This window comes from Silurus aristotelis (genome assembly GCF_946808225.1).
Source record: "Silurus aristotelis genome assembly, chromosome: 11".
Lineage (NCBI taxonomy): Eukaryota > Metazoa > Chordata > Actinopteri > Siluriformes > Siluridae > Silurus > Silurus aristotelis.
This window is the reverse complement of record NC_139584.1, coordinates 22,096,828-22,116,608: the sequence shown is the minus strand read 5'-3', so window position 1 is coordinate 22,116,608 and position 19,781 is coordinate 22,096,828. Positions and strand designations below refer to the sequence as shown.

The following is a 19,781-nucleotide window of genomic DNA, read 5'->3' as shown; positions in this document are numbered from 1 at the left end:
GAAAATAGACTATATTTACTATATTAGCTTGTCTGTGTACACCTCAGTGATGATGAGAAACCTGTTGTAATGAAACCAGTAGTATAAAAGGTACCACTCGAATGCTGCTTGCCTGCTAGGATAGTGTGTTGTGTGTGTGAATGTGGGTGTGCACATTGTGATGGAATATAAGTGTACCATATAAGTTGTATTCTCCCTTCTATCTCTGCCTAGTGTTCATAAGATCAGTTACCCAAAGATGAATGAATAAATAACCCTATCTATCATTTTGCTCCTCAATGCGCTTCCCTTTATTCTAACTCTCTCTTTCTCTCTGTCTGTCTCTCACTGTGTCTTTTCTTTCCTCTATTTTTTGCTTCATAAATATTTGTGCTTGAGAGCGCTTCAGAGGCAATCATTCCCTCTCGGATGAGTTTTTTTCTTTCCCAATGCAGGGCAGAACTTAATTCCACACCTCTAAAATGTGCAATTACAGGCAATTTCAGGAGACTCTAAATAGGATTTTCATGGCCGTCCACAATTTCTGTTGGTGTGATGGCATGCGAGTGAGCATCAGCTCCATGCAAATTTTTCAAAATCCTTTTTTAGTCCAAATGTTAATGTAGACAAGGGTCTACATTTTGTACATCTTGTGTACTGTGTTGTTCATATTAAGTATATAGTTTGCAGCATCATTTTAATTCAAATGTCATTGTATGTGCACTGTTTATTAATTTATTAATCTTTAGAGTTTATTAATCTAATAATCTTTTAGAAACCCAGCCATTGGGGGTTGCACAAGCCAGTGCACTCTTAGTGCCGGAGGGTTGCGTTAGGAAGGGCATTCAGCGTAAAACGTGCCAAATCAAATATGCGGAGCACGGAAGAGAAATTCATACCAGATCCGTCGAGGCCCGGGTTACCAACGACCGCCACAGGTATCGTTAGCCAACAGGGTAACGGTGGAAATTGGTCTACTATTGGCCGAAGGAGGAGAAGGAGAGGAGGAAGACGTCTACAGAGACAGCAGGAAAAGGAGAAATGTAGAAGAGTGGAGGTTCGGGTTGGTACTTTAAATGTTGGTACTATGACTAGTAAAGGGAGAAGGATAGCTGATATGATGGAGAGAAGAAAGGTAGATATGTTGTGTGTGCAGAAGACCAAGTGGAAAGGAAGTAAGGCCAGGAACATTGGAGGTGGGTTTAAGCTGTTCTTTCATGGTGTGGATGGAAAGAGAAATTGTGTATGGGTGATTCTGAAGGAAGAGTACAGTAAAAGTGTAGTGAAGGTGAAGAGAGTTTTCGATAGGGTGATAAACATGAAGCTGGAATTTGAAGGGGTGATGATAAATGTTATGCTCCACAAGTAAGTTGTGAGATGGAGGAGAAGGAAAAATTCTGGAGTGAGTTAGATGAAGTCGTAGAAGGTGTACCTAGGAATGAAAGATTGGTGATTAGGGCAGATTTAAATGGGCATGTAGGTGAAGAAAACAGAGGGGATGAGGAGGTGATGGGTAGGTATGGCCTTAAGGATAGGAATGTAAAAGGGCAGATGGTGGGATATTTTGACAAAAGGATAGGAATGGCAGTGGTGAATACTTATTTAAAAAGAAGGAGAATCATAGGTTGATGTATAAGAGTGGAGGAAGGTGCACACAGATGGACTATGTTCTATGTGGGAGATCCAACCTGAAGGAGATTGGAGACTGTAAGGTGTTGGCAGCGGACAGTGTAGCTAGACAGCATCGTTGGTGGTCTGTAGGATGGTTTTGGAGGTGAAGAAGAAGAGGAGGAGAGTGAGGACTAAAAGAAGAATAAGATGGTGGGAACTGAAGGAGAAAGACTGTAGTGTGAGATCCAGGGAAGAGGTCAGACAGGGGCTCGTGGTGGTAAGGAAGTGCTGGATGATTGGGCAACTACTGCAGAAGTGATAAGGGAGGCAGCTAGAAAGGTACTTGGTGTGACATCTGGAAAAATAAAGGAAGACAAAGAGACGGGGTGGTGGAATGAGGAAGTGCAGGAAAGCATAAGGAGAAAGAGGTTGGCAAAACAGAATTGGGATCGACAGAGTGGTGAGAAAAATAGTCAGGAGTACAAGAAGATGCGGCAGCAGGTAAAGAGGGATGTGGCGAAAGCCAAGGAAAAGGCATATTAGGAGCTATATGAGAAGTTGTACACTAAGGAAGGAGAAAAGTATTTGTACCGTTTGGCCAGGCAGAGGGACCGAGCTGAGAAGGATGTGCTGCAAGTTAGAGCAATAAAGGATGGAGATGGAATTATGTTGACAAGTGAGGAGAGTGTGTTGAGAAGGTGGAGGGAGAATTTTGCCCAGCTGATGATTGAGGAAAATGAGAGAGAGAGAAGGTTGGATGGTGTGAAGATGAAGCAGGAAGTGGATAGGAGTAGTAAGGAGGAAGTGAGAGCAGCAATTAAGAGGATGAGTGGGAAGTCGTACGTCAGGGTGCTGAGAGAGGAATTGTGGTATTGTATGAGGAAGTCAGGTGCGTCAGAGAAGTATGTGAGGGTGGTGAAGGACATGTATGAGGACAGTGTGACAGCAGTGAAGTGTGCAGTAGAAACGAAAGACTGGTTCAAGGTGGAGGTTGGACCGCATCAAGGATCAGCTCTGAGCCCTTTCCTGTTTGCAGTGGTGATGAACAGGTTGACGGACGAGGTAATAGAGTAAAGTAATAGAGAGTGTGTTAGAGAAGTGAAGAAAAAAGTGCAGGCAGGGTCGAGTGGGTGGAGAAGAGTGGCAGGAGTGATTTGTGATAGAAGGTATCTGCAAGAATAAAAGATACATTTTATAGGACTGTGGTGAGACCTGCGATTTTTGAGTAAAAGACAGGAGGTGGAGCAGGAGGTAGCAGAGCTGAAGATTTTTGTTGGAAGTGACGATGATGGACAGGATTAGAAATTAGTTTATTAAAGAGACAGCGCATGTAGGACGTTTTAAAGACAAGGTGAGGGAGGCAAGATTAAGATGGTTTGGACATGTGCAGAGGAGGGACATGGGGTATATTGGTAGTAAAATGCTGAGGATGGAGCTGCTAGGAAGGAGGAAAAGATGAAGGCCAAGGAGGCGGTTTATAGATGTGGTGAGGGAAGACATGCAGGTAGTTGGGTTGAAAGAGGCAGATGTAAAGGACAGGGGGGTTATGAAGACGGATGATCCGCTGTGGTGACCCCTAATGGTAGAAGCTGAACGAAGAAGATAAAGAGGAATCTTTTAACCTTTTAGAACAATTTTAGTTTTTAATGCATAAAAAAAAAATAAAAAATAGAGGATATTCTTTTACTGAAAACATAAAATACAGGCACTTCTTCTGAGTTTATATAATTCTTATGACCTATGAAGCTCAGCTGATAGGAGACAATGATATTTGGCGCATGGTTATGCCAAAGTGGTGGTGAACTCCTTGGCCTTGTTCTGGTTAATCTGTACAAACTAGCACTTTATAAAGGATGAAGCACCTTTTAATGGATGAGATGGAGCAAGTGAACCTGGTGACATGGCTGATGGAAGTACCCTATACAATATCTGCAGCTTGGGGAAGGGATTGCATTTGATAGACATGTGCTCAGTCCTGGAGGAGTTTGAAACGTAGGTATTTAGCTGCTCATGATGTCTTTATGAGCTGCGGTTATGACACTAAGTTTTTGTGGAAATCTCGCCAATAAAATATCTACAAGGTTAAGGTAATTCAAGCATACTGTACATAAGGCTGACACAGGGGAAGCAATTCCTTTGAAGTGAAACTATGTTTGTATTTAGAGCATGACGATGGACCAAGGAAAATGTGGTCTGTTGTGCTTAGTGCATTCATTTTACAGTTTTCTTCCATCAACCCCCTGGTCTTTTCCATTCTTCTTCTACCTGACAGTGATAAATTGCAGTCCTCTCTTGAGCTGTTATGCCTTTTATCTGGCTTACGAGATGACTGGGGAAGTTGTGGGTTATTTTTATAAACTGTCTCAGGGTACTCATTACCCCTGCATGCACACACAAGCAAGCCTTTGATGTTTTTGGGGTTTCTCGATTATTTTTAAATGTGTGCATAAATAATCCCTGTAATAAGGAAAGCACAGAATGCTAAGATATCGGTTCTTTAATATAGCATATAATGCACAGGATGTACAGTACTTATAAGGATGGACTTGCATAATGATACAATGACAAGTATGCAATACTTTTAGTGATTAGCTTTACTTATAACTATTGCTATGAAAAAAAAAATCAAGTTCCTTAATAGACATTAAGACAATACTTACAACAACCTGTTAGTTTAGCGTGAGTGGATTTGATGGAAGCTAAATATCCACAGCTCGAGCAAGGTTAATTGCAGTCCAGTTTTGAAGATTAGATTACACTTTCATTACACACTGGATATGCTAGGTCACTTTGATCATGTCTCTTTTCCTTTTTTCTCGAAATATATATATATATATATATATATATATATATATATATATATATATATATATATATATATATATATATACAGAGAGGAAAATAAGTATTTGAACACCCTGCTATTTTGCAAGTTCTCCCACTTAGAAATCATGGAGGGGTCTGAAATTGTCATCGTAGGTGCATGTCCACTGTGAGAGACCTAATCTAAAAAAAAAATCCAGAAATCACAATATATGATTTTTAAACTATTTCTTTGTATGATACAGCTGCAAATAAGTATTTGAACACCTGTCTATCAGCTAGAATTCTGACCCTCAAAGACCTGTTAGTCTGCCTTTAAAATGTCCACCTCCACTACATTTATTATCCTGAATTAGATGCACGTGTTTGAGGTCGTTAGCTGCATAAAGACACCTGCCCACCCCATACAATCAGTAAGAATCTAACTACTAACATGGCCAAGACCAAAGAGCTGTCCAAAGACACTAGAGACAAAATTGTACACCTCCACAAGGCTGGAAAGGGCTACGGGGAAATTGCCAAGCAGCTTGGTGAAAAAAGGTCCACTGTTGGAGCAATCATTAGAAAATGGAAGAAGCTAAACATGACTGTCAATCTCCCTCAGACTGGGGCTCCATGCAAGATCTCACCTCGTGGGGTCTCAATGATCCTAAGGAAGTTGAGAAATCAGCCCAGAACTACACGGGAGGAGCTGGTCAATGACTTGAAAAGAGCTGGGACCACCGTTTCCAAGGTTACTGTTGGTAATACACTAAGACGTCATGGTTTGAAATTATGCATGGCATGGAAGGTTCCCCTGCTTAAACCAGCACATGTCCAGGCACGTCTTAAGTTTGCCAATGACCATTTGGATGATCTAGAGGAGTCATGGGAGAAAGTCATGTGGTCAGACGAGACCAAAATAGAACTTTTGGGTATTAATTTCACTAAACGTGTTTGAATGAAGAAGAATGATGAGTACCATCCCAAGAACACCATCCCTACTGTGAAACATAGGGGTGGTAGCATCATGCTTTGGGGGTGTTATTCTGCACATGGGACAGGGCGACTGCACTGTATTAAGGAGAGGATGACTGGGGCAATGTATTGCGATATTTTGGGGAACAACCTCCTTCCCTCAGTTAGAGCATTGAAGATGGGTCGAGGCTGGGTCTTCCAACATGACAATGATCCGAAGCACAAAGCCAGGATAACCAAGGAGTGGCTCTGTAAGAAGCATATCAAGGTTCTGGTATGGCCTAGCGAGTCTCCAGACCTAAACCCAATAGAGAATCTTTGGAGGGAGCTCAAACTCCATGTTTCTCAACGACAGGCCAGAAACCTGACTTATCTAGAGAAGATCTGTGTGGAGGAGTGGCCCAAAATCCCTCCTACAGTGTGTGCAAACCTGGTGAAAAACTACAGGAAACGTTTGACCTCTGTAATTGCAAACAAAGGCTACTGTACCAAATATTAACATTGACTTTCTCAGGTGTTCAAATACTTATTTGCAGCTGTATCATACAAATAAATAGTTAAAAAATCATACATTGTGATTTCTGAATTTTTTTTTTTAGATTATGTCTCTCACAGTGGACATGCACCTACGATGACAATTTCAGACCCTTCCATGATTTCTAAGTGGGAGAACTTGCAAAATAGCAGGGTGTTCAAATACTTATTTTCCTCACTGTATATATATATATATATATATATATATATATATATATATATATATATATATATATATATATATATATATATATATATATATATGTGTGTGTGTGTGTGTGTGTGTTTGTGTGTGTGTGTGTGTGTGTGTGTGTGTGTGTGTGTGGTGAATACTATAAATTTAAAATGGATGTGCCATGTGGGAAACATAATTTATGTTCATAATCCTAACATTTTGCCTGTAATGACATTGAACACTTTTATTGTAATAAACAGACAAACATTTTTTTATATTTCCTTAAGGTTAGCTTATCTTTAAATGCAAAAAGAAATTCTTCTCTGGCATAGCGTGAGAGCTATTAGTCACTTTGTTAAATGGGAGAGTAAATGAGATTTATTTACAGCCACTGTTATGTTTTTTTCAGCTGATCATTACTTAAAGTATCTATTAAGGAATCAAAATCACATGTAGCAGAAAAAGATATGCAATGTTTCTGTCATAGTGGTTAGATGGAGCGTTAAAACCTAAACGTTTTCAATGGATAAACAATGTTGATTCAAGTACCATGTATCAAGTTTTATTGGCATGTGTCCTGTGTTGTGAATGCACAATAATGGAGGTGCTAATTTAAAAATAGTTTATTATAATAGCAGGGCAAACAAATCAAAATCGACAGGCAAAAACACACGGAATACAGGAGACATGAAATAAAATAGCTGGATATCAGCATATATTAGCTTAATGAGTTGTTTTGCAGGGCATACATACATACATACATACATTAAATAGGATTAAACAGACAACATTTAAACACGAGGACCAGTGCCAAGACAGCTGTGGAGACATATATAAAATGAAATTTCTGGTGCAAAAATGTTAACAAACTCTTAACTAGTACAAAAAAACCCCCAATACTGTGAATGGATTGTAAATGTACCTGTTTAAAAAATGTCTGTACAAATGCCCTGCAAAGTAAAAATAATACTAAATTGTATTGTAAATTGTAATTGTATTGTAAATGCTAAACAGTTTCAATATTGCAAAAATATTGTATAATGCATTTAGAAAGTATTGCACATATTAATCTGAAACATTGTGAGGTTGCAGTGTCTGAACTGACTGGTGATCGAGGAGTGATGTTTCTATATGACATAATTAATTGAGGTATGGTAATGGATAGCATGGAGATGGTCATTATACTCGGCTGTTGAAAATTCTAACTGCCTGCAGGAAAAAGCTGTTTTAAAGGCAATTTTTATTTGCCCTGATGCTGCACTAGTGTTTGCCAGAGAAAAGGGGAAAGAGAAAACAGATGAGCTTGGTATAAGGTATAGGAGATGATGCCCTTGTCTTGTATTTGATGGTGAAGATGTGATAAAGTGCCCCTAAAGAGGAAATTGGGGCGTGGTGCACCTCATTATATGGTGCCCGCCCTGCCCTGGTACCCCCAGGGAGCTGGTCAGTTAACCTTGCCACATTCAGTGCTTCAGGGCATGGCCAGCTCCAGCAAGTTTCATCCTTGGTCTCCGCCCAGGACCATAGCAGGCCTGGAGGGCACCAGGGCGTAGCTTCAGCTCTAGACTTACCAGAGGTCAGTCTCGAGAGACTGATACCCTTAGGAAGCTGCTAGGCAGCTTGGTAAATTCTGCCAAACGTGTATTAATGGATCCTGCATACTGTAGACAGAGGCTATACGATATAGTTCAGGTCTTGTCCGCCCTGGTTTGTTGGGGTATTGCCCAGTTTGGTGGGACCTGTGCAGGCTCAGGTAATGAAACAAGAGGTAAACACTTTCCTGAGGAAGAAGGCAATCTAGGTGGTCCCTCCATCAGACAGAAAGTCCGGGTTCTGCAGCCGGTACTTTATAGTTCCCAAAAAGGACGAGGGGTTGAGTCCTATTTTAGATCAAGTCATGTTTTAAATTAGATCAGAGTACTTGTTTGTCATGATAGATCTGTAAGAATGCATGTTGTTTCCATGTATCCGAACTTCCTTCTCACAGGAAGTTCCTAATGTTTGTTTTCGGGGCCAAAGCTCATTAATATCGGGTCCTTCCGCACGGCCCCACACATTCACAAAGTGAATGAATGTGGCTCTGACTTTCTGAACTATATCAACGATGGTTGATTTAAGCTTGATCAGAGCTTCTGGCGGTCCAACATCGAGATGTTGTTCTTGGCCTCCTGCACATGAAACCACTCCAGTGGTGGTTTAGAGACAAAGGGTTTTCCCAGGAGGGCAAACCACTCTGCACCGTCAAGGTCTCATGGCAACCCTTCAAGCCTTAGCTGTATTGAAAGATCCTGCGTTCCTGTGTCTGTGATCTCGCCCCCTATACAGGCTGGCATGGCAGATCCTCCTCTTGACCCAGGGAAGAATGCTCTAGTTAAGGGCAGCTTACATTCCTGGGTACCTAAATCAGGGAGCAGATGCCCTCTTGAGGCAAGGTATGGAGGCTCCACCCCGAGGTGGTGGAGCAAATATAGCAGAGGTTTTATGGCTGTGATCTGTTTGCGACTCAAGAGACATTGCACTGTCTCATCTGCTTTTCCCTTACTCATCCAGGCCCTCTAGGAATGGACACTATGGTACAGACATGGCGGAGACATCACCTGTATTCCTTTCCCCCCATTGTGCTACTCCCGGGAGTTCTGGAGAGAGATTGCCGGGATGGAGTCCGTCTTCTCCTGGTGGCCCCTCGGTAGTAAAGAACATCCTCCAATCCAGCTCACGCTACAAGGAGGTTGTTTGCCACTAAATGGTGCCTGTTCTCTGCGTAGTGCGAGCAATCAACTGCCCAGTTGGTTTAGGGCTGGAGTTTCAGCAGGAGCAGTTTACTTCAGGGTTGTCTCCTTCTACCCTGAAAGGTTATGTGTCTGCTATCATAGCTTATTGTGTTCTGATGGCTGAGCAGTCACTGGTAAACACTTCGTTTACAGGAAGTGTGGACCAAGTCGGAGCAGCTGTTTGTCTGGTATGGTCTCTATAAGAAAGGAGTCGTCTGGTCTCCCTGCTCCTTTTGGGGTCAAGGCTTACTCTACCCAGAGTGTGGCGTCTTGTATGGCCTGGTCTTTTGACATCTGCAAATCTGTGGGCTGGTCCACCCCACTGACCTTTGTCAGGTTTCATAACCTTGACCTTAGAGCCACTCCTGGCTTCTCCGTCCTGCGGTCTAGCTGTGCCTATCCACACTAGGCAGGGACTGGTCAGTGTGGCATCATTGGACTCTTGTTCCCAAAGCGTTGTTGACACAGCTTGAGTTCCTGAAAAGGAACATCCCTAGGTTCCGAAAGGAACATGGCACTGAAACTTCAGAACTAGTAGTGTGTGTGACTGCCAGTCTTCAAAATATGAGTCACTGATCATTTCTATTGTAACTGAATACAATAATTTATTGTGTTGTACAGTGGAACCCACTTATCTCGACCTCGGTTAACTTAACAACCCTATTAAGTCGACGGTTTTGAAGTGGAGCCGCCAAATTCTCGCTTTGTCTTAGCATTTTTTATCGGTTATGTCGACTTTTTTATGTCTCCGAACCCTGATATCTCGAACACAAGGGGGGAAAAATTTGCCATTTAACTTCGGTTATCTCGGTGCAGCCGCAGAAGAACTCGCGAAAGTGGCAGAAAAATCAAGCCTTACAGATGCTACAGGTGTTGTATTGTATACTGGTGAATCTCTGCTGTTAGATAGTGCACATATGCCTTTTGTTGTTAAATGTTATGCGATGAACGGGAGGCGAAAGAAGAAGCGCGGCTCTGAACAGCACACGGGAGAACGTGGGATGAGCAGCAAAAGCATAGAAGGAACAACGGCAGGTTTTGGGGGAATCCGTGATGCGCATTGGGAAGAAAAGCGCAGCCGTTGAGAGAGTGCCGGTGGGAAGGCACGTACCGGGATACGCATGAGCGATAACAACAACCGCCGTGAACCAACATATACCAACAATAACGGACGGTAAGAGTGTGGAAGTTTAAATAGGAGCTGGTGATGAGTGCTAAACGAGCACCATATGTGCGCGATTGAAGCCGGGCGCTTCAGAGAAAGCGGCCGAGAAAGCACCTGACACGCCGAAGGGGGCGTGGCAGGTGGATTCCTGACAGATAAACATGTACTGTATGTATTTTTTTAGCATGCCTTCATCAAACAAATCACGGCACCGCTGTTGTGTAAAAAACCCTCCAAAAACAAGTGCATGCACATTCTCATTTATTAACGCACATCATGTACATAAAGAAATTTCAAGCACGTTAATATATTGCCACCATTTTGATTTTCGTTTATCTCGATCTTTGGTTATCTCGATGCTTTTTGGCAACCCCCTAGGACATCGACATAACCGGGTTCCACTGTATTTTTGAAAACATAATAAACATTTGTATTTAATATTTTAAATATATTTTTGTACCTCTTATAATCATTTGAAGGAAAGGCTAATGTTCTTACTGTAAGACATACAGTATCTCACATTTCAGAATTTGTTCTGCTTCAGAATAAGATGCCCTTCTTTCAGAAACTGGGCTGAACGGCAGTTTTCCAACATAATAATTACCACAAACACACCACCAAGATGACAACTGCCTTGTCGAGGAAGCTGAAGGTGAAGGTGATGGAGTGTCCAAGTATGTCTCCAGACCTGAATCCTATTGAGCACCTGACCATTGTCAAGGGGAATGTGGAGAAGCGCCATGTGTCTAACATCCACCCGGGATGTCATTATATGCGTGCAGCTCTGGTGAATTCCATGCCCAGGAGGATTAAGGCAGTGCTAGATAACAATGGTGCTGACACAAAATATTAATACTTTGGACACAGTTTTGACATGTTCACTTAAGGTGTACTCCCTTTTGTTGCCAGCTATTTTAACAATAATGGCTGCATGTTGAGTTTTTTCAATGGATAGTAAATCTGCACGTCTATACAAGCTTTACACTGACCACTCTAAAATATATCCATTATATTTCTATAATATTGTGCCTTGGGAAGATATATGCTAAAATGATTGCTAAAATGTGCTAAAATGTACTCACTTTTGTGAAATACTGTATGTGAATTCAGGATTAATCCATGTTTTTTTGTGTGAATGAATAGTCCTGAGGGGAAACACGTCATTTCATGTAAAAACGGACACACTTTATGAATTCCAACACTGCATTATGCTTTCAGCAGTGGTTTCTGTTTGAGTATCTGTTCAATTGCAGTAACACACGTATGTGTAAATTGTACTTCGATTGCTGTTTAAATGTTTTTTAGCCTAAATACTTTTTATTACTTACTATTTTACTCTACAAGTGAAATACAAACCCCAAAAGAGCAGTAGAGTAAATATTTCTCTTTCATGGTCAATAACTATATTTCACTTGCACCTTCTTAAACCTGCTGCAGATGTGTTACAGATGTAGTAGCAATATGGGCTGAAAAATACCACAGCAAAAGAAGATTGTATTTAGTGTGAGAAACTCGTGATGTGAATGAAGCCTAAATACAGGGGGGAAATGATTATTAAAAATGTCAGCATTTTTTTTTTTTATTAAACACAGTTCCAAAGCAGAATTTCACTGCTGGTTATTTATTTTTATAGAATGTTATTCATTCAGAATAAAAGGGAGCAATGGTAGGTACAATTTCAAATCAATAATTTAGTTAGTATTAGAAATTTATTAGACATATATTTAGTTAGAGACAAACCTAACAATCCATAAAAACGGATATATATTATAAAATGAACAAAAATGTATTGAACACATTAAGGAAAAGCAGTACACCAAGGCAAGGCAGCAACTAATTTCACTAAATAATTCTAGCAACTACTTGTGCAAATTGAATCAGCTTGGTTAGTGGTTGTTGATAGGTTAGAAAATGGCTTATCCACCTTGAATGCAAGTATATAAACATCTTGCAAAAAAATGTAAGAAAATGCAAAAAGCACTCCCAAAACCTTCTCAACAAAGTGATAACAATGGCCCTGGTTACCAACAGATTTTTCTTCTCCTAAATGTTCCTGTAAGCACCACTGAGGCCATTGTCTGCAAATGGAAGAACCATTGCTGCATCAACCGGCTACGCAACAGAGGATCTCATGAGATTTCTGTTCAGGGAGCAGATGGTTAGTAAGAAGAGTAGCCCAAGAGCCAAGGACCACATGTAAAGAGCTCCAGAAAGACTTAGAGGCTGGAGGTATAGTTGTAACAATATGCAGTCCACTTCACTTCCATGGCCTCAATGAATGATAATGCAGCATTTGATCTAAATCGCTACATTGGAACTGTTTAAAAAAAGTTGACGTTTAAATTTTTTTTATTTTTTTTATTTAGATGTACAGTATACAGGTAAGGCCACAATAGTAAAAGTCTTAAAACCAATCACTGTAAAGGTGCATATGCTGTGGATATTAAATCATGCTATAAGCTGCACTCGCACAATCAAATTCTGCTAAATTGTTTGAGCAGTTTTAATGTTTGTATTTAAACACGATAATTCTTCTTACAGCTTTTTTCCCAGACCAGGACAACTGCTTCATGCTTGACTTCTAAATGCCAGATTTAAGCAGCTCCTTTAGCAGCGCCTCGTCAATAGCTGTGAACAAAGCGGACATATCCATATTATTTAGTATTTATCAAGAGTCTTTTCAACTAAATGTCAGCTGTGGAGAGGTTGTGTTGTTGTGTACCTGCAAAGCTAGCAGAGTCAGATACGTTTACAATGCCTGCTGAGCAACGCAGGGGTAAAAAGACGTGCGCTGATGCTGTTCAATGTGTTTGACCTTTTGCTCAGAGGTTTATGTCAGACTTTCAGCTGCGCCATACGAATTGAAATTGCAGACAAGGAACTGACACAATCTTATTCTGTCTCCCTCATTTATTGATTTGTTTATTCCTGCAGAAACAGTTGCACACTTTTGCATACATCAGTGATTGGGAAAAATAAATATTAAACTTTTTGTCTATTATAAGAGTTGGGTTGCTCATGAAGGCAAACAAATGCTTTTTTTTTAACATACCATTCCATAATTAGACCCCATTTATAAGATCAACTCTTCTGGAAAGATGTTCCACTAGATTTTGTGGAGATTTGTGCTCATTCAGCCACAAGGGCATTCATAAGGTAAGGTACTGATGTAGGTTGAGGATGCCTGGGGTGAAGCTTGTTCATCACAAAAGTGCTCAGTAGTGTTAATATCAGAGCATTACAGCAGGCCACTCAAGACCTTTCACTCCAGCTCATGTCAAGGATATCTTAATGGAGCTTGTTTTATGCACAGGTGCGTTGTCATGCTGAAATAAGTTTGGGTTTCCTAGTTCAAGTGAAGAGAAAATGTAATGTTACTATGTCCAAAGACATCCTATAGAAAACCTATTTGTCCCACTACTTTTGTCCATATTGTGTGTTTAATTCTAATATACAAACATTTGTAATTTTTTTTTATATTATATAATCCAGCTCCTAGCCCAATTATGATAACATCTCCAGGTTACGTATGTAACCATGGTTCCCTGAGGAAGCGAGACGACATGTCAATAACGCTTTGGGAACGATCCCGCATTGTCCACGCTATAAATCACGTGTGTAATCAGTCCAATGAAAAGCACGATGTCACCGGCGGGGTGACGTCATGACCAGGAAGCTATAAAAAGCACATGGAGTGAAGCCGGCGCTAGCTTCTGAAAGGGAAGGAAGCGCTGCACGGATGCTGGCAGTATGGCTTGTAGATGCAGCATCTCCTTCCCTAAGGGATCCATGGTTACATGTGTAACCTGAAGACGTTACCTTTCAGGCACTCGAGCAGCATCAACAAAGCTTTGGGAATGAGTGTCCAATACGGCCAGACTGACCAATGTCCTGCCTAGTGTGTAAGGGAACAGCTAGGTTGAAGGACAGAGAGACCAGGAGTGGCACTGTGGTCAAGGTTATACAACCTGACAAAGGTCAGAGGGGTGGACCAGCCAACAGCGCTGCAGATGTCTTGAAGAGAAAATGCAGAGCACCAAACCTTAGAGGCTGCCACACTCTGGGTTGAATGAGCTCTGACCCCGAAAGGATCGGGGCAACCAGAGGACTCATAGGAGGATGAAATAGCATCTACATCTATCTGCTAAGGGTCTGTTTGTTCACAGGAAGACCTCTAATTGGAGGGCCACAGCAGACGAACAGGTGCTCCGACTTTCTCCACAGACTTGTTCTGTGGACTTATATGTCCAGTGCTTGCACCAGACATAGTCGCTTTAGCTTTACCTGGACGGGACCTGGAAAGGAGGAGGACAGAATGCCTGGAGCATAACACGTCGTGGGACGACCGAGGGCACCTTGGGATAGTACCCTTCTCTAGGGTACCGGAAGTCACTGATCATGCCTGGAGTGAACTCTAGGAATGAGAGGGACCACACAGAGGGCCTGAAGATTTTCTACTCTCTTAAGAGAGGAACTGGCCAGGAGGAACACAGTCTTGGCTGTGAGAAGCCTCCAGGATGCTTCGGTCAATGGTTCAAAGAGAGGCTTAAATAGAGCCTCCAACACAACGGCCAAGTCCTACGCAGGCACTCTAGGTCATGCCGAAGGCCTTAGCCTCCATGTACCATGAAGAAAACACGTCACCAGTGGGTTTCTACCCAGTGATGGCCCACCAGGGGTGCATGAAATGCCGAAATGGCGGACGCTTAGACTTTAAAGGTGGAAGGAGTCAACCATTTGGCGAACTGTTCTTGAAGGAATTCCAGCACTTAACCAACCGGGTAGTTAACTGGATCCAGTTGGTGCCGATTGCACTATGCCATGAACAGACACCATTTAGTGGCATACGACCTCCTTGTGGAGGCAGCTCTGGATTGGAGGATGGTCTCTACCATGTTTGCTTTTATTTTTTTGGACATTTACCACTTACCATTAAGACAAACACACACAGAGCACTTCCTGAACAAACAGAAGCTAGCGCCGGCTTCACTCCATGTGCTTTTTAAAGCTTCCTGGTTGTGACATCACCCCGCCGGTGACACTGTGATTTTTATTGGACTGATTACACATGTAATTCAGAGCATGGACAACGCGGAAGCGTTCCCAAAGCATTGTTGACACAGCTTGAGGGAACTGAAAATCACGAGGTCCCAAAACATCACAGGTGTTAGGAAAGATAAACTTTTTATACCCAGACAGTTATAAATATTGTGCTCATGTTTAGAACTGTTTTTCTGAGAGGTCCTTATTTATATTTAAGGGATAACAATTTATATTGTAAAATGACTTTATTCATTTTAATTGGAACACCAGTTTAAGGGCACAGCACACATAAATGTCTGTGATAGTTCACAATTATAACATTAAATTACACACCTGAGTGTCATCACCATAAAACAGACCAGTTTTTTATTTTTATTCCCAGAAGAGCAGACACCATATATTATCGTCGGCATTGTTTTTAGAGTGGCATTTCAGTCAGAAAATTCATAAGATCATAACCTCACTGACAACACAGTGAATGTTTGCTAGTATGAATTCCAGTTATGAATGGCTCTAAGAGCAGCTGGAAGAGCTAGGCCTGGCTCAGCACTATTGATTTGTTTTGCATGGCACAGTAAGCATTTTTAAGGTGATAATAAGCTTTGATTAATTCGTTGGAGTCTCCATGGGCGAGAAAACAAGTGGATCAGGGGCGTGGTACAAAATAGAGACAGACAGAACCAGAGCGATCTATATAGGGAACGTTGAAGGGGATAGATTAGAGGTTAAAAGGGTAATAGAACAGAGAAAGACAGTAAAAACATTGATTCATAAGATAAGAGGAATAAAGGTCTTTTAGACCTTGGGATAAATAATTTTTATTTGGATGGCACGTTAATATTTATATCTGCATATAAGTTTTTTTTTTTCCTGGTTCTGATGTACCAGGACATTACAGTGCTGCAGCAGACACAGTGTCACATCAGAGTGTATACTTTGTGAAAGTGTTGTCTGCACCATCAAATCATGTACCATATTTGGAAAAGGCTATTGAGGTCTGTTCAAGGCTTTAAGATCACCTGCATGGCCTTGATTTCCACTGATGGCTTTGCTTGAATTCCTCCTCAAGCGCATCTGATATTTCAAAAGAATGGAGAGATTTAGCATCCAAGCAGACCAGCAAACTCCTGGAAACCAGAGTCTCTGGTACACAAATGTAGTGACCTTCCCAATTTGTCAAGAACCATTGCATAGCATCTCTTTAGAAGCTCATTACAACAATTGTATAAGGGGCAAGGCATTGGTACCCTCTTTAATTCTTCAGATTTTAGTGTGGGAGATTGCTGGAGTCACTAAAGACCTATCCTTGAAACCTATGCCTCATAGTAAAGTGAAACATGTGCCTGCATGCATCAAAATAACTATTCATTCTGCCTCATATTCTTGGATCTCCTCTCTCTGAGTTTTACATTTACATTTTTTTGTGGGTGTCATTAAATGCAGATGAGCTGCTCTGAGTACATGCTTTGCAAAAACAATCAGCATTACAGAAGGTTTTGTGAAACTGAATAGAAATTTTCTGTTTCTGGTTTGGAAAACATTTACATACAATCTGCTTTAAAGAAATTGGTAGATGAGTCATGTTTATTGTACTGGAACCAAGTTTAGTGTTTACGGGAAGCTCAAGGTTGTCTTGAAGCTCCTTTACAATGTACCTGTGTATGCTGGCCGTTCTGTGATAAAGAGGTAATGATGAACACCAGTCAATTAACATAGATTAATTACACTGATATTTGAGTTGTAATTGATGACTTGGTTGGTTAACTTGTAGGCCATGATGGTGATTGGAGGGAAGATGGAAGAATGAAGAAAGGGACAGTTGTTCAGGGTGTGAGTGGTATGTAGGATTCATGTTGGTTTTCAAGGTTAATATAAAAAAGGCTACTGGAGTGCAGTGTAACAGTGTAAATCAATTATTAAAAACTAGAAATGATAGTGGACAACAACTAAAATGTATTTAAGTAGATATTTCTCTATCTGTACTTTATCAGAGTAACTTAACATTTTAATCTGTAATATTTTACTTTGCGCTACTACGTAAATAAAAAAAAAAAAAAAAAACATGCCGTTCCGTGCTACTTTGAAGTGAATACGTAAACCGAGTTAAACAAGATCCTGTTGCGAAACCACAAGCAGAACCCCACAGTCCATCTAAAAATATGTGTGGAGTAAGGGTTCTCTCATTGTGTGTCTGTAACTATAGAAAACACTATTTTTTTCCATCAGTCATATTTAAGCTGCCACTCTTGGGCCCTTGAGCAAGGCCCTTAACCCTCTATGCTCTGGGGGTCCCTTACGAGGGAAATATCAAGGTCCGTGACATCGGAGTGACGTGGGGCCGCCTTCCCGTGGGCTCACCACCTGCAGGAGGGACCGTAAGGGACGGGGTTGTGAGGATTGGGCAGCAGTTGAAGGCAGGGGCCTGCTTACACTGCTGCCCCCGTGACCCGAATTACGGATAAGCGGGAGAAAATGAATGAATGAATGAATATTTAAGTAGCTATTTGTACTTACATATGGATTAATTTGGAAATTAAATATATTGTTCTGCTCTCATCTGACATTATGACATTATTACATAAACCACAATTAAAATAATACAATGAATAAACTTTTCTGAGACATATACCTACCATATGTCTCTCTTTATCCAGTATTAAGCCATATTGACTTATTTTTCTTCTTTTTCTTTCGGCTTCTCCCGTTAGGGGTCCCCACAGTGTATCATCAGTCTTTACACCCTGATGTCCTCTACATCTGCCTCTTTCACACCAACAACCAGCATGTCTTCCCTCACCACGTCAGTGAACCTGCTTCTTGGCCTTCCTCTTTTCCTCTTTCCTGGTGGCTCCATCCTCAGCATTTTCCTACCGATATACCCCATGTCCCTCCTCTGCACATGTCCAAACCATCTCAATCTCGCCTCCCTCACCTTGTCTCCAAAAAACGTCCTACATGCGCTGTCCCTCTAACAAACTCGTTTCTAATCCTGTCCATCCTTGTCACTCCCAACAAAAACCTTAACATCTTCAGCTCTGCTACCTCCAGCTCCACCTCCTGTCTTTTACTTAATGCCAATGTCTCTAAACCATACTACAAAGCAGGTCACACCACAGTCCTATAAACTTTTTTTTCCGTTCACTCTTGCAAATACCCTTTTATCACAGATCACTCCTGACACACTTGTCCACCTACTGCACCCTGCCTGCACTCTTTTCTTCACTTCTTTAATGCACTCTCCATTACTTTGCACTGTTGACCCCAGGTACCTGAACCCCTCCACCTTCTCCACCTCTTCTCGCTGCAACCGCACCCCTCCACTGCCCTCCCTCTCATTCACACACATGTACTCTGTCTAACTCCTACTGACTTTCATTCCCCTTCTCTCCAGTGTGTACCTCCACCTCTCCAGTCTCTTCTCAACCTGCTCCCTACTCTTACCACAAATCACAATATCATCCGCAAACATCATAGTCCAAGGAGATTCCTGTCTGACCTCATCGGTCAACCTGTAAATTTTTCTCATTCATCAGCTGGTTAAAATACTCCCTTCATCTTCTCAACACACTCTCCTTACTAGTCAACACATTTCCATCCATATCCTTTATTGCTCTAACTTGCAGCACACCCTTCCCAGCTCAAACCCTCTGCAGTATGAATCCTTTTCTCCTTCTTTAGTGTCCAACTTCTTATACAGCTCCTCATATGCTTGTTCCTTGGCTTTCGCCACATCCCTCTTTACCTGCTGCAGCATCTCCTTGTACTCCTGCCTACTTTTCTCATCACTCTGTCGATATCCTTATGCTGTCCTGCACTTCCTCATTCTACCACCATGTCTCTTTGTCTTCCTTTCCATTTCCAGATGTCTCACCAAGTACCTTTCTAGCTGTCTTCTTTATCACTTCTGCAGTAGGTGCCCAATCACACAGCACCTCTTTACCACCACCCAACCCCTCACTACTTCCCTGAATCTCACACTACAGTCTTTCTCCTTCAGTTTCCACCATCTTATTCTTCTTTCAGTCCTCAATTTCTTCCTCTTCTCCTTCAACTTCAAAACCATCCTACAGACCACCATCCGATGTTGTCTAGCTACACTCTCCCCTGCCAAAACCTTGCAGTCTCCAATCTCCTTCAGGTTGGATCTCCTACATAGAACATAGTCCACCTGTGTGCCCCTTTCTCCAGTCTTATACGATTATGATCTTCCTTATTCTTAAAATACGTATTCACCGCTGCCATTTCCATCCTTTTAGCAAAATCTACCATCATCTGCCCTTTCATATTCCTCTCCTTAAGACCATACCTACCCATCACCTACTCATCACCTCTGTTCCCTATTTACCTACATGCCCAATAAAGTCTGCCCCAATCACCAATCTCTCATTCCTAGGTACACCATCTACCACTTCATCTGATTCACTCCATAATTTGTGATATTGAGCCATATTGTATTGTCTGTATTGTTGTAGAATGATCTGTTAACATAAGCAATGTTCCAGTATTTATTTTTTCCACACTACACACACTCCGTCGAGGATTAGGATTAACTTTAGAGCCACTGTCTGATAATTTATTATAACCACAATGTTTTACAATGCAAGACAAACAGATGTTCTTCTTGAGTAGTTTAATATACTACTTGCTAATCTTTCTACTGCTATATTAACAAAAGTATATGGATCCCTGACCGTTCAAACATCCAATTCCACATTTCCTTATT

The 19,781-nt window shown here is 41.4% G+C and overlaps 1 protein-coding gene across 3 annotated transcripts in view; it reads left to right on the top strand.

The window, feature by feature from the left end:
* cacna2d3a (calcium channel, voltage-dependent, alpha 2/delta subunit 3a) overlaps window positions 1-19,781 on the top strand; it is a 261,628-nt gene that overhangs the window by 74,011 nt on the left and 167,836 nt on the right. The gene's annotated exons all lie outside the window — the stretch shown is intronic.